Below are 14,074 nucleotides of genomic sequence, written 5' to 3'. Positions count from 1 at the left end.
TTCCTGACATACATGGGTTTAGTCAGATACCTAACTTACCATTTCAGTGGAATTTTATTTTTAGTGGGTGGTAATTTCTCTTTCACCTAATCTTAAAAACAAAGGTTTTGAAATGATATCTATAATCTACTTCATTAAACATCTTCAGTGAAAGAAGAAAGCGTTTATCGAACCCAACAATGAGTAGGTTCAGTCTGCCAAACCTCCTTCACTTTCTTCTTATTAAGAAATACCATATGGTCACTTACTGAAGAGAGACCAGGTGCGTGCAGTACTCTATTTACAGAACTATAGCTCCTTCTGAAGTGATTGCTGCAGAGTGCTATTTAAATTGATGTTCATACAGCACCTATTTAGCACTTGAACCACAATGGGTCTTGGTGGGGGTGGGGTGGGGGGAAGTATGTAATACCTCTTCAAGTGTCTCCACTGCCGATTAACCTGAAGGAAAATATTTGCCATGCAGGGCTCTTGCTTTAGAGATATAGCTCTACTCCTTGCTAAACCAAATACTGTAAGCATATTGAGTGGAAAATGAGTCCATATCATCTCGCTCCTTCGATGATATTAACTAAGAGAGTTCAACATTTTGCAGTTCTGACAAAGCTGACCTCAGAAGGCTTGGGCCAAAGCCAAGGGCCTTTGGACTCCTGAATGACCGCTGGGAAAGTGGATGTTCCTGCCCTGACACTCCCATGCATGCCCCTCCTTTTTTGCCTTTTTATTCTTTTCTCTCTTTTATTCTCCTTTCATTTTTCTTTTGCTCACTTCTTGAACTCTGAAGAGTTCAACCTCTGTTTAACTGCACTCTGAATCTCTTTACTGGGGCAGAGTATCCACCCCTATTTGCAATGGGTATTGGCTGGTATAGGGTCCCAGCATCTCCCTCAAGAGATGCCTGGGGACTTACATACCCCCATGTCACCACTTCTCTAAATGCTTTCTTCTCTAAATGCTGGTATAGGGTCCCAGCATCTCCCTCAAGAGATGCCTGGGAACTTATGTACCCCCATGTTACCACTTCTTCTAAATGCTTCCTTCTAAGAGGACTCCCTCAACAAACCACCTACAGGAATTTCCACTTTAAGCTTTGCTTCTGAAATACTAGTCTAAGCAATTGTTATTATTATTACAAATAGATCTTAAGCCTTCCACTAGCAACCAAAGATATTTCAAGCACTCAGCTAAAGACAACATTAATCTATACTGGATCAGAGTTTCCCTTTCTTGGTTCCACTTCTGGCAAGACAGCGTACAACTCAGAGTCACTCCTCAGCATAACTAATGAAATTATTTTTAAAATAACCATTTAAAAATGCTTAACTCGGTGGGCATACAAAAATGGAAATGGTCCTATGGGCATACAGCAAATGTGGAAACATTTACTCAAGAATATTTACTAAAACTCCATAAAACTGCAAGAGCCTGTGGTATTTGAACCAAAATCCATACCCTCCCTTCTTACTTCCAGCTCCATGAGACAAGAACTCCACTCCAGACTAGTACGGTCAAGGACACAAGGCTCTGAATTCCCCCAGCTTCTAATTGGAGAGCTATTTTCCTGGGAGGGATAAGACACCAGCATTAATTACTAACTACTGGTTGCTACTCCTAACTACTAATTGCTGAGGCAACAGTCTGGGCAAGCGCAGCCAAGAGGAGGGGACTCCATTCTTCCACCAGCTCCCATTCATGAGATCAAGTCTCTACCTTGGGTACAGTAGAACACTGAGGTCCCGATTGCCCTTGCCTCAGCTCATACGGCAGGGGAACCATGCCACAGAAGACGAGCCAGGGACACCTGGGTCTATTGCCCCTACAGCCACTGAGTTCTCAGTTCTTTAAGCTGGGATTTCCCTTAGGGAGAAGGTGTTTCTTCCATCGGCACCAAAGTTGCGGCTCAAAAATCTTGCCAGGGAGTAAAAGCAGGCCATAGAGCAGAAAGCTCAAGATCTCTCCCCGAAGAAACCAACTCATGTGCAACAGGATATGAAGTTCAAGCCTGAGGGTGCTTTCAAAAACAGTAGAGGTTTTGGTGAAAGGCAATTGGGAGGAGATTGAGATTCATGCAAGATATAAGCTATACAGTGAACCAAAGAGTTGCTGGAGAAAAATAAGCAAAGAAACAGTTGGAAGAGCTTTCCTCAAGTCTGAATAAACCTCAAACACTGATGTCAAGAACTATCCCTTTCTTTTCTTTTCTTTTTTTAATGTTTTTATTTATTTCTAGGAGAGAGAGAGACAGCGTGAGCAGGGGAGGGTCAGAGAGAGAGGGAGTCACAGACTGAAACAGGCTCCAGGCTGTGAGCTGGCAGTCAGCACAGAGCCCGACGAGGGGCTCAAACCCACGAACCGCGAGATCATGACCTAAGCGAAAGTCGCGAAAGTCGGACGCTTAACTGACTAAGCCACCCAGGCGCCCCAAGAACTATCCCTTTCAAAGAGCCCACATTTGATTATACTAGTGGGTGAGGCCATTTATTCCCCTGAGTATTATTACAAATAATACAGCAATCATCCAGCAACTAGTGGAGCTGCATGGGCAGGTAACCAGGCAGAGAGCCCTCCCAATACGACTGTCTTCCCAGAGTGACTGTGAGCATATCCAAGGATGGACCCCTGAGGAACAACATCAGAGGCTTCATTATGTGTGTGTGTGTGTGTGTGGCAAGGTGGAGGGGAGAGGTGGGGAAGAGACTTCACTAAAGTAATCTAACCAGTCTCTAATCAGTAACCCAGCTAAAAACAACAAGCCCCAGAGGAGGGGAGAGATGAAGCCAGTATGTAAAGTTGCTATAATATGTGATCTGAAATATAATATGTGATCTGAAATATGTACATCTGAGATGTACAAAATAAACAGGAAAACAGATACATGAAAAGATGCTCAACATCACCCATCATCAGGGAAATACAAATCAAAACCACAAGGAGCTACTACCTCACACCTGTCAGAATGGCTAACATTAACAAAACAAGAAGCAACAGGTGTTGGTGAGGATGCAAAGAAAGGAGAATACTCTTTTTTTAATGTTTATTTACTTTTGAGAGAGAGAGAGAGAGAGAGTACAAGTGGGGGAGGGGCAGAGAAAGAGAGAGGGACAGAGGATTTGAAGCAGGCTCTGTGCTGACAGCAGAGAGCCCAATGTGGGGCTGGAACTCACAACCGTGAGATCATGACCTGAACCAAAGTCCTCAACCAGCTGAGGACTGAGGTGCCCCAAAAGGAGAATATTTTTGCACTGCTGGTGGGAATGCAAACTGGTGCAGCCACTCTGGAAAACAGTATGGAATTTCCTCAAAAAGTGAAAAATAGAACTACCCTATGACCTGGCAATTGCACTACTAGGTATTTATCCAAGGGATACAAAAATGCTGATTCAAAGGGGATACATGCACCCCAATATCTATAGCAGCACTATCAACAATAGCCAAATTATGGAAAGAAGCCAAATGTCTATTGACTGTTTAATAAATAGAGAAGATGTGGTATATATATAATAGAATATTACTCAACAATCACAAAGAATGAAATCTTTGTGATCACACCAGGGATGGAACTAGAGTGTATCATGCTAAGTGAAATAAATCAGAGAAAGATAAATATCTTATGATTTCACTCATATGTGCAGTTTAAGAACCAAAGCAGATGAATATAGGGGAAGGGAAGAAAAAATAAAATAAAAACAAAGACGGAGGCAAACCATAAGACACTCTATAGAGAACAAGCTGAGGGTGACTGGAGGGGAGATAGGTGGAGGAATGGGACAAATGGGGGATGGGAATTAAGAAGGGCATGTGGGGATGAGCACTGAGTGTCATATGTAAGTGATGAATCGCTAAATTCTACTCCTGAAACCAGTGCTACACTATATGTTAACTAACTTGAATTTTAAATAATGAAGAGAGAGACCAGATATCATATTTATCAGAAAGACTTCAAAGAAGCCATTATAAAAATGTTTAGAGAACTAAAGAGAACCGTGTTTTTAGAAGGAAAGTGTGAATGACAATGTAACATCATATAGAAAACATTAACGAAGAGAGAGAAATTATGAAAAGAACGAGATGGAAATTCTGGAGTTGAAAAATATACAATACCTGAAATTTTAAAATTCACTAGAAAATTTGAACTGGCAGAAGACAAGAGTAGAGGACTCAAAAATAATCAATAGAAATTATACAATCCAAAGAACAGAGAGAAAAAAGGTTGAAGAAAAATAAACAGAGCTTCAGAGAAATATGAGATGCTATTGAGTACACCAAAATATATGTTATGGCAGTACCAGATGAAGAACAGAGATAGAAGAAGCAGAAAAAATATTTGAAAAATTAATGGCTGAAAACTTCCCAAATTCACTGAAAAATATAAATCTACACATCCAGGGAGTACAACAAGCTATAAGAAAGATAAACTCAAAGAGATCCATAAATAGATACATCAGAATAAAACTGCCAAAGCAAATCTTGAGAACAGTAAGAGAAAAATGATTCCTCACTTATAAGGAAATTCTTAATTAAGAGTCAGCTTCTCATGAGAAACAATGGATGTCTGAAGGCAATAGTATAACATATTCAAAGGCCTCAAACTTAAAAAACTGTCAACCCAGAATCCTATGTCTAGAAAAACTGTTATTCAAAAATTGAAGGTGAAATAAAACACATTTGAATAAATGAAAACTGAGAGAAGCTGTTGCTAGCAGATCTGCCTTACAAGAAGTACTAAATCAAGTTCAACAGGCTGAAAGCAAGTAACCCCAGAAAGTAATCTGAACCCAAACACACAAAAAGCAAAGAACACTGGTAAAGGTAATTATGTAACTGTAAGAGAATAAATGCTTAGTTCTTATCCATTCTTCTCTTAACTGATTTAAATAGCATAAAGAAATATGTATATAATTGTATTGTTGGGCCTGTAACATACAGAAATGTAATGTATTTGCCCATAACACCACAAGGAGGTGGGTGGGAACAAAACTGTATTGGGCTAAGAATTGACTCAAGATGTCAACTTGAATCCACAGGAGCAAATATAGAGAACCTAAAGTGATAAATAAGATGGTTAATATAACAGAAGCTATGAATTATATATTTGTTCTTTCTTCTCTCAGCTTCTTTATAAGACATAAAAGTAATAATTATAACAATGTATTATTGGGTTTATAACTTGTATATATTAAATATATGTATATATACATATGTATGTATATATATAATGTATGTTATTATATAATGATACCACAATAACATAGCACAGAGAATAGATCTATATGGGAATGATGCTTCTACATCTCACTGGAATTGTTAATATATATCTGAGTTGTTTTTAATACATTAAGATGTATATGGTAAGCCCTAAAGCAAATACTAAGGGAATAACTAAATATGTAGCAATAAAATCATTAAAGAAATTAAGATGCAACATTAGGAAATATTCAGTGAATGAAAAAGTAAGCAGTAAAGGAGAAATAAACAAGACTTGAAGCATATGGAAAACAACGTGGCAAGTATATCCAACTATATTAATAACAAATCTGAATTGACTAAATAATTCAATTGAAGGCAGAGATTGTCAGACTGGGTTAAATATATATATATACATAAAACATTCTGTATCATTTTTAAGCCCTAGCCAGCATTTGTTATAAGTCCAAATGCACAGTTTGGGGAGTACTTGATGCAGAATTCATTCTTTTATACGTTTTATTTAAAAAAAATTAACACACCTGATAGTTTGCAAACTAGAAGGTAAAAAGTTTAAATTTTACAAAACCAAAATAACCAAATTGCTTTTCTTCTTCTTAATCAGTAATTTTGGCATTATACAAACACAATTTCAGTTTATTTCTTCAGTTGAAAACAAAACAAAACAAAACAGAAATCACTTGACAGGCTTAGCTCTCTAGGAGATCATTATATGGCAAAGTACAGGTTTAAAAAAAATTCCACCAAAGCCTGAAATTTTATCCTATGGTTATTGCAATTGGATGTATTTAGAAGACATTGATTTTGTTTAATAGCAATTACATTGAGGTTCACCACAAAATTCACCTTTTCAAGGTGTACAATTCAGTGTCATTTAGTAGTATGCACAGAGTTGTGTAGTCATTATCACTATCTAATATTAAGGCATTTGATCACCCCCAAAATAAACCCTATACCCATTAGCGGTTGCTTTCTGTCCCTTCTCCCCCAACCCCCGACGCACTACTTTTGTGTGTATGGATTTGTGTATTCTGGATATTTCGTATAAATGGAATCATATGATATGTGGTCTTTTGTGACTGGTTCCTTTCACTGGGCATGCTTCCAAGGGTTCATCTATGTTGTAGCACGTAGCAATACTTCATTATTGTTTATGGCTAAGATATTTTCAATTATATGGATATACCAATTTCTTTTATTATTTTTTCTTTCCAGGAAGCAACTTTATTCCTGCTGGCATGAGTCAGTTGGGTTTGTACACAAAAAGAACTGCGCCCACAATTTCTTTATCCATTCATCAATTGATGGACATTTGGGCTCCTTCTCCCTTTCGGTTATTACGAATAATGTAGCTATGAACATCCATGTATCGTTTTTAGTGTGGTGGATATTCCTCAGAGTAGAATTGCTGTTATTCTATGTTCACTATTTTGAGATGCTGTCAGGCTATCGTCCAAGGTTTACATCCCATCAGCAACGCTACAAGAGTCCCAGGATCTCCACATCCTCACTGAGACTTATCACTGTTTTTTTATTTTAATCATTCTAATGTGATGAATGCAGTATCTCCTTGTGGTTTCATTTGCATTTTTCTAATGACTCATAATGTTGAGTATCTTTTCATTTGCTTATTATTCATTCATATATCTTTTTTTTGAGAAATGTCAATTCAGATATTTTGCCCATTTTAAAATTGGGGTGGGTTTTGTTTTTGTTGTTTGTATTTTTTACAAGTCCCTTATCAGATATATGATTTACAAATATCTTCTACCATTCTCTGGGTTGTCTTTTTGCTTTCTTAACATTGATAATCTGGGGCACCTGGGTGGCTCAGTTGGTTAAGTGTCTGACTTCGGCTCAGGTCATGATCTCACGGTTTGTGAGTTCAAGCCCTGCGTCGGGCTCTGTGCTGACAGCTAGCTCAGAGCCTGGAACCTGTTTCAGATTCTGTGTCTCCCTTTCTCTCTGACCCTCCCCTGCTCATGCTGGCTGGGTGGCTGTCTGTCTTTCTCTCTCTCTCTTAGAAATAAATAAAACATTTAAAAAAAAGAAAAATATTAACATTGATAATTTAATTAATGCTGTCCCTCTCTTTTTATTTACAGCGAATGAGAAAGAACACAAAAACTTGTGCAAATGTATAGATACAAATGCTCTGAAGAAAGACCAGAAACAGAAGGCAAAGAAATTAGAGTGCTAATCATATCGTATCATCCTTAGTGCCATAACGCCAAATATGTACTTGAAACAGCAAAATACGTCTGTCATATCCTATTTCTAAAATCCAGGACTTCTGAACTCAAATCAGTATCTGCTATCAAAAACTAATCAATTGAATCCTTGCACTATGCACATCTCCAGTAAAGATATTCATGATATAGTCATGGTTTTGCATATTTTGTGTAAGTAGTGTTAAAAAACGGGAAAAGGCTCACAAAACAGTTCCCATCCTTTCTGATTCCCACACATCTGGGAACATAAGACACAAGGACATTTATTCCACATACATTAGCAGTTTACTGAGAACCCATTATCCCCAGGTACCATGGTAGGACTTGGGATACCAAAGAAGAAACAATATACTTCTTACTCTCAAAGAATTTAGAAAATAGTGAAGAAGCTTGGCCCAATCAGCCAATAACCTCTTCTTGCATCAATCAAGGAAAGCATTTAGTAACTAATCACTCACTTCCCCATCTTGAACCACACAGATGTATGTAGAAAAACACAGAGACTAGCTGTCTTATTTGAAAACAATAGATTCAGGGCCTTAGGGATAATGTACTCAAGACCTCTCATTTTGTGCATGGAAACTCTTAGCTCAGAATGGGTCAGTGACTTGCCAAAGATCATGATAAGAGGTAAGTTAATATGTTTCTGGAATTATTCTACCACATCATTCATTTAATCCTTATCACAACACATTTTTTAAGTAGAAAACTAAGGCACAGAGAAATTGAATAATAACAAAACTCAAAGAGCTCATAAGGGCAAAGCCAACCAACATTTGAATCCTTGCTATGGAATCCATGCTTTTAGCCACTATGCTAAATTTAGGTAGCTATTTGTAAAGGTAGTCATCGTTTGCTGACTCATGTTTTTCCATGAGTCGTATATCTAGAGTATGCTGTCTTTTATGCTAATCATTATGGTTTCTGGCATCTCCAAAGCCAATCCTCTGGTCAAAAATTATCAAGGAAATCTCAAGATATTATGACATTTCAAAGCCACAAAATACTCGTTAGAAAAAATGGCCCAGTGCCAATGTGGATGTATATGATACCAAGAAAGAGGAACTGCAGACATCCACAGCCATGAGAATATAAGGGGTCTTGTAATGAGCAATTTCAGCTAACTTCGACAAATGTTGCCACTTGTATAGTATTCACTTGTCTGCTCAAATCATCCCCATGTATTCCGTTGCACTTCTACATCCCAGTCTTTAAATTTGTTGAATCTTCAGTCAGGTAAGAACATGTTAAACTGTGAGATGTGAAGGGAACAGAGCTAGGGGTTCAATCCTGAGATGACCCTGAAATGTACAGAATAGAGCATATGTGCAATTCGGAAATCTCAGACTGTTCTTTATTGCGTTTATTCATTTATCATTTGACAAATATTTATTCTGTGCCTACTATGTGCAAAACACTGTACCAGTTTCTGGAGATGCACTAGGACATGTGATGGATTGGGCCCTCGTCCTCCTGAGGTCCACAGTCTTTTGGTCTTCCTCCAGAGGATGCTAGGGATCTGCAGTTAAGCCATTGTCAGTTTCAACCCACTGGGCCTCTGAATGATGGCTGGGCTGTCGGAGGTTTAGCAGAGTAACTCAGCAAGGCTAAGGATTGCGAATAGATGATAGCACTATTAGGTATACAGAGGATAGAGGTAAAAGCATATTGTTTAGAAATGACTATAATACATTAGGTGAACTCTAAAGTAATTTATGAATAGAAACTATTTGCATTATGATTGTTATTTACTCAGAATGCACACATCTTTTTGTCCTGGAAGACCCTGAGGAGCAAAATATTATATCTGTCTATTGAATTGATAAAGAAGTCCAGGAATTTTGTTTGACAGTCAAGTTCACTCAAAGATAAAGATAAGATTGTAAAATTTCCACCCACCTGTATACCTGTTTTCATCCTTCAGGATGCTTCCCTCTCATTTCTACTTGTATTCAAACTCTGTGTAACTCCTCCACCTACACAGGCCTTTGTCAGCCACCAGAAACTGTTCTACTCACTAAAGCAACAGGCTTCCTTTGAAGCCCTGAGTTCTTTAAGTCACTCATCAGTCTCAATTTCTCTGAGAAGTTTTTCCTACATTAACCCACCCTCCCCTCTACCAGAGTAAGCCCGACTACCTTGGCCCCTCAGTTTTGTAATGAAAAAAAGAACGTCTGATTTGTTATTTTGCTCTCCTTTTTCATAAGGTAGCCAAGTTATATTCAGCTATTATAGTGTGTATTTGAGCCATAGGCTCTGAGCCATGTCAATACGCTATGTTAGGAGATTCTACCAGGGCCCATGTTTGCTCACATATTTGACTACATACTTGCCTCTATTTTTTTTTTTTTAAAAACTTTACACTTCTCAAGTGTCCTTTTGCTTTTACATGCTCCAAAAACTATTGTAGTTTGGTGGAGAGAGTGAATTGGATGCAAAGAAGTTTGCTGAGATAAGTCAGTAGAAGAATAAGCAGGTAATTGGAAAGCGTGTTTGCACTTAGATGTGTAGGATTCAGGAGACAAAGCCAAAGAGGAGGTTGTTGTGGGGCCAAACTGGAGTTTGGTTAGTTAGTCCTCGTTGGTTTATCACATCCAGCTTAACATTCTCTGGAGGAAGGCTGGGAGACTGTAGATCTCAGGAAGACAAAAGCCACATCCATCATATGGACCAGTGTATCCCCAGAAGCCAGTACAGTATTTTGCATAGAATAAATGTTTGTTGGATGATAAATGAGTGAGTGAAATGAAGTCTGAGGCTTCTTTTCCTGTATAGTCTAGGATAGATATATTAAACACCTTGTATAGAAACTCCTCCCTAGACTGTTAGGGGTCTGACCTACGTCACATGAGCATATGAGCCACCAATAGAACCCAAACCTCCAAGTCCGGTGCTCTTTCTGGCACATATCTCTTTCTTCTCCAGCTCTAAAATGTTCTGAATCCTGTTCCTTTACAAGTATTTTTTTTAATTCTTAATAAACCACAGAACTATATCAGTTCCTACCCTTAAAGTCCAGTGCTCAATGTATATTATAATTAACAGACGACCCAATGTTAGGCCAAGAAATGCACGTGCCTGCATGCATACACACACGTACACACAGCTGCGGAGGGGTCAGTAAGGGGAGAGATCAGGGTGTGACTGGTGTTAGACTTGGGTTACTCCCAACCGAATAAATGGAAGGGTTTATTATGAGGAACCAGCCACTTTAACGACACACCAGGATAACTTCTGCTCAGATTTCAACATGGTTCATGGATCACATATTGAATCATAGTAGGGATCCCAGGAAGCAGAACTCATCAGGGCTTTTTAAGACCACTTTGCAGGAGCTCTGAGGAGTACCAGCTCTGCTTTAATTCTAGGCTTTCAGCCTGGCTTCACTTGCAAATATATTCTTAGAAGTCACTTCCTTTTTATGGATAGGAAAGGGACAAATGTCAGTAACTGGCTGGCTGCTCTATGGTGGATTCCAGTATGTGACCCAGATGACAGTATATATTCTTTAAATGGGATGCATGAGAAACTTTCAAAGAAATATTTGGACACCTTCCCAGAAGACAGATCAGCTGGGGATGCCGGGCATCCTGCTGCAGGAATTGGTGTTTTTCCTTCGGAGAAGAAGCTGGGGGGTCACCTTCATAGCACCTTTCTCATAAGGGGCGGGCAGCATACAGTTAAGGCAGAGGGGATAAATCAGCATAGTGGGTGGAGAACACAGAGTAACTGGTCATGAATATTCTAGACTAGGATATGATAAAGGATCAACTCACACTGAAGTGCACTACAGCCTTGCACCATTGCAGTTTGGATTTCTAGGTCAAGCTACTTTATTCCAAACACGTGTGCAATGCAAACACGTGTGCAATGTCCTCATCATCCTGTCCTCAGAATTCCCACCACTGAGCTCATCCTCAGCAGTTATTCTCAGAATTTTCCCCAGGCCCAAGGAAAACTCATGTTAAAGCTCTGAAACCAGTAGATTGAAAAGGTCAGGAAAACATGGTGAAGTGTTGGCCAAAAATAAAGGTTCTCAATCAATGACAATGTACTCAACCATATATATGAGCCATGAGGATTCACACAAACTTTCTGAGAATGCAAAACTGCGCATGACTTCTAATTTCTGTTCTTCTGACCCAACACCTTGGTAGAACTAAAAAACCTAAACTCTGATGCTGAGACAATGTTTAAAAGTAATAATCCAGTTCAAAATTTTAAAGCTAGCCAAACTTCCTTAGACCCTTGTTCAGTATGATTCTCCTTCAACCCTACATGGCCCACCAATCCTTCTCTTTAAGATGCTACATACTATCTGGATATGCCTTCCACACTTTAGTACATATCTTTAAGAAAATGATTTATTATATTTATCTTGGTATAAATATACCTGTCAGATCTCCAGTGCTTTCTTTTTTACACTCTAGACATTCAATGTTTAATTAATTTAGAGAAAGAGGATTTTTCATTATCATCAATAATTTTTAGAACATAGAATTGGGAAAGAATTGTTAATATTGGATAATATTCTTTCTTCCATTAATCATAAAAATGTTCTCAAGACTCAGAGAAATGAAACTCTTATCAAGGCAGCCACATGGTGCATAGCTTATGCTGATGTCACTCAGAGATTTTTTTTTTCCCAGAGAGTGAGCTCTGAAGTGACCTGCCAATATTTGAGGCCTCGATTCATCTGGCTGTGGAAATAGTGACTGTCTTTTAAATTTTTTTTTTTTTTTTACCAAAATAACATACAGAGTCCCTTAGAGAATTTCAGCTACTCCTATAATCCTTTAAAGACTGAAGTATTCTAAGACTCCACAGGTCCTGTTTTCAGAGATTACAATGTAGTGGTAAAAGTGGGTATAGGCATAAAAAGCCAAACAGTATTTGTATTTCTCATTATAAAGCCTACCCTGGGATGCCAATAGTTTCCAGTTACTAAATACTTTCTCTTTTTTATGGTCTCATACAATGTACATAGCATTAAAGTTCTCTGAAAACAGCATTAGAGGTTATTCGTCTTCTCCCTGTGATACAAGCAGGAGCTTATATGAAGCATCACAGGAGGAAGAAACAAAAGAAACATTCATCGGTTGCTACAGTTTCAGAAAAGGACTTCCAGAAGCAATATCACAAATTCAGAAGCCCATTATTCAGTAATAAATGTCATCATGGAGGGTGGCTTTGTTCACAAGAATTCGAATAAAATAAACATATTTATAAGCTATATATCAGAGATTAATCCAGAGTTAATGCAGTCTTAATAAACCTGATCACTTTAACTTCTTGCTAATGTACCTTGGGTTACCAAGCATGGAAGTCACTTTTTTATTCATCCTATCATTGGAACTGGAATCTTAACTGATCATCTAGTTTATAATCTTTTATAGATGAAGAGACCAACTCCCCAAGGAGAGGAAGAAACTACTCCCAGTCACACAGGTAGTGATATTACTGTAATAGAAGATGGATTATTTGTCCACGGATTTGGAAGGGAAGAGAATATTCCTTTGCAAACATTCAAAGATACACATGGAAAATTAGACACTTTCAATATTTTTTTAAGTTTATTTTGAGGGAGAGTGGGCATGGGTGCAGGCGCAAGAGAGTGGGGGAGGGGCAGAGCAAGGAAGAGAGAATCCCAAGCAGGCTCAGTGGTGCTGTCCCAGCTTGGGGCTCAGTCCCACTAACTGTGAGATCGTGGCCCGAGCCAAAATCAAGAGACGGATGCTTAACCAACTGAGCCACCCAGGTGCCCTAGACATTTTCCATTTTTAATCTCATGGTTTTATAATCGGTATTGCTTACAGCACGCGCCTTTTTCCTTGTTTCATATTTAATTCTGTATATATATTTTTAATCTTCTCCAGACAGTAAGCCGTTTGAGCAGCAAACCTAAATCTAATTGGTTTAATACATCTGTACATACACAGTGTTTCATCCATAAACGCAATAAAATGGATGACCAAATGCGATGTTCTTTCAACCTTTCCTCCAAGACTCAGGAAGAAGGCTGTCAACCCAGAATGGAATGGACGGGAAAGAATAGAGCATGCCAGAAAGACAGGCTTCTTAATCCCTTTCAGAGTTATTCAAATTGTAGTCCTAATCTCAACAGTCTTGGTGGGACACAATTTGCTCTCATATAACTCAGTTGTACCATTTTCTTTATTCTCACACAAACCCACCAGATATGCCCCCAGATGCTGAGTCTTTTACAGTCTTCATTTTATTCCCTTGGGAGGTCCCTCTACATTTTTTTTTTAATGGGAATGTGATTGCCATAGCAACTCAGAGATATAAATGTTGCCTAATGTAATTGAATCATTGTGTTGAGGGTAGTCTGTGCAAACAGACGGAGATGGGGGGGTGGGGGCGGGGATGAGGGTGGGGGCTGAGTGAGGATGACAGCAATATCAGGTCCCTCGGAATCCTGGGTTTGGATTTTGTTTGTTCTGTAAGGCACATTGTCACTTTTCAAACGCGGGACCCAACTGTAGAGGGACCCGGAGCGGGGCAGTAGATGGGGTGGACCTGCAGTTTATTAGCAGTAAGGCGCTGGTGAGGAGTAACGTGCGGCCCCTCCACCCAGTTTCCCTCTTCATCCCCAGGATTAGGAAGAGAGAGAGGAG

The 14,074-nt window shown here is 38.8% G+C and overlaps 1 long non-coding RNA gene across 2 annotated transcripts in view; it reads left to right on the top strand.

The window, feature by feature from the left end:
• Positions 1-7,583, top strand: part of LOC144216616 (uncharacterized) — a 33,548-nt gene extending 25,965 nt beyond the window's left edge. For both annotated transcript variants that reach the window (XR_013330700.1, XR_013330699.1), the window contains exon 2: positions 7,311-7,583. This is a non-coding gene — a long non-coding RNA (uncharacterized LOC144216616). The remainder of the gene's footprint in view (positions 1-7,310) is intronic.
• Positions 7,584-14,074: the final 6,491 nt, after the last annotated feature.

The sequence above is a fragment of the Crocuta crocuta genome, unplaced genomic scaffold, assembly GCF_008692635.1.
Source record: "Crocuta crocuta isolate KB4526 unplaced genomic scaffold, BGI_CrCroc_1.0 scaffold48, whole genome shotgun sequence".
Classification (NCBI taxonomy): domain Eukaryota; kingdom Metazoa; phylum Chordata; class Mammalia; order Carnivora; family Hyaenidae; genus Crocuta; species Crocuta crocuta.
Note: the sequence above shows the minus strand (reverse complement) of the source record. Positions and strands in the feature narration are given on the sequence as shown.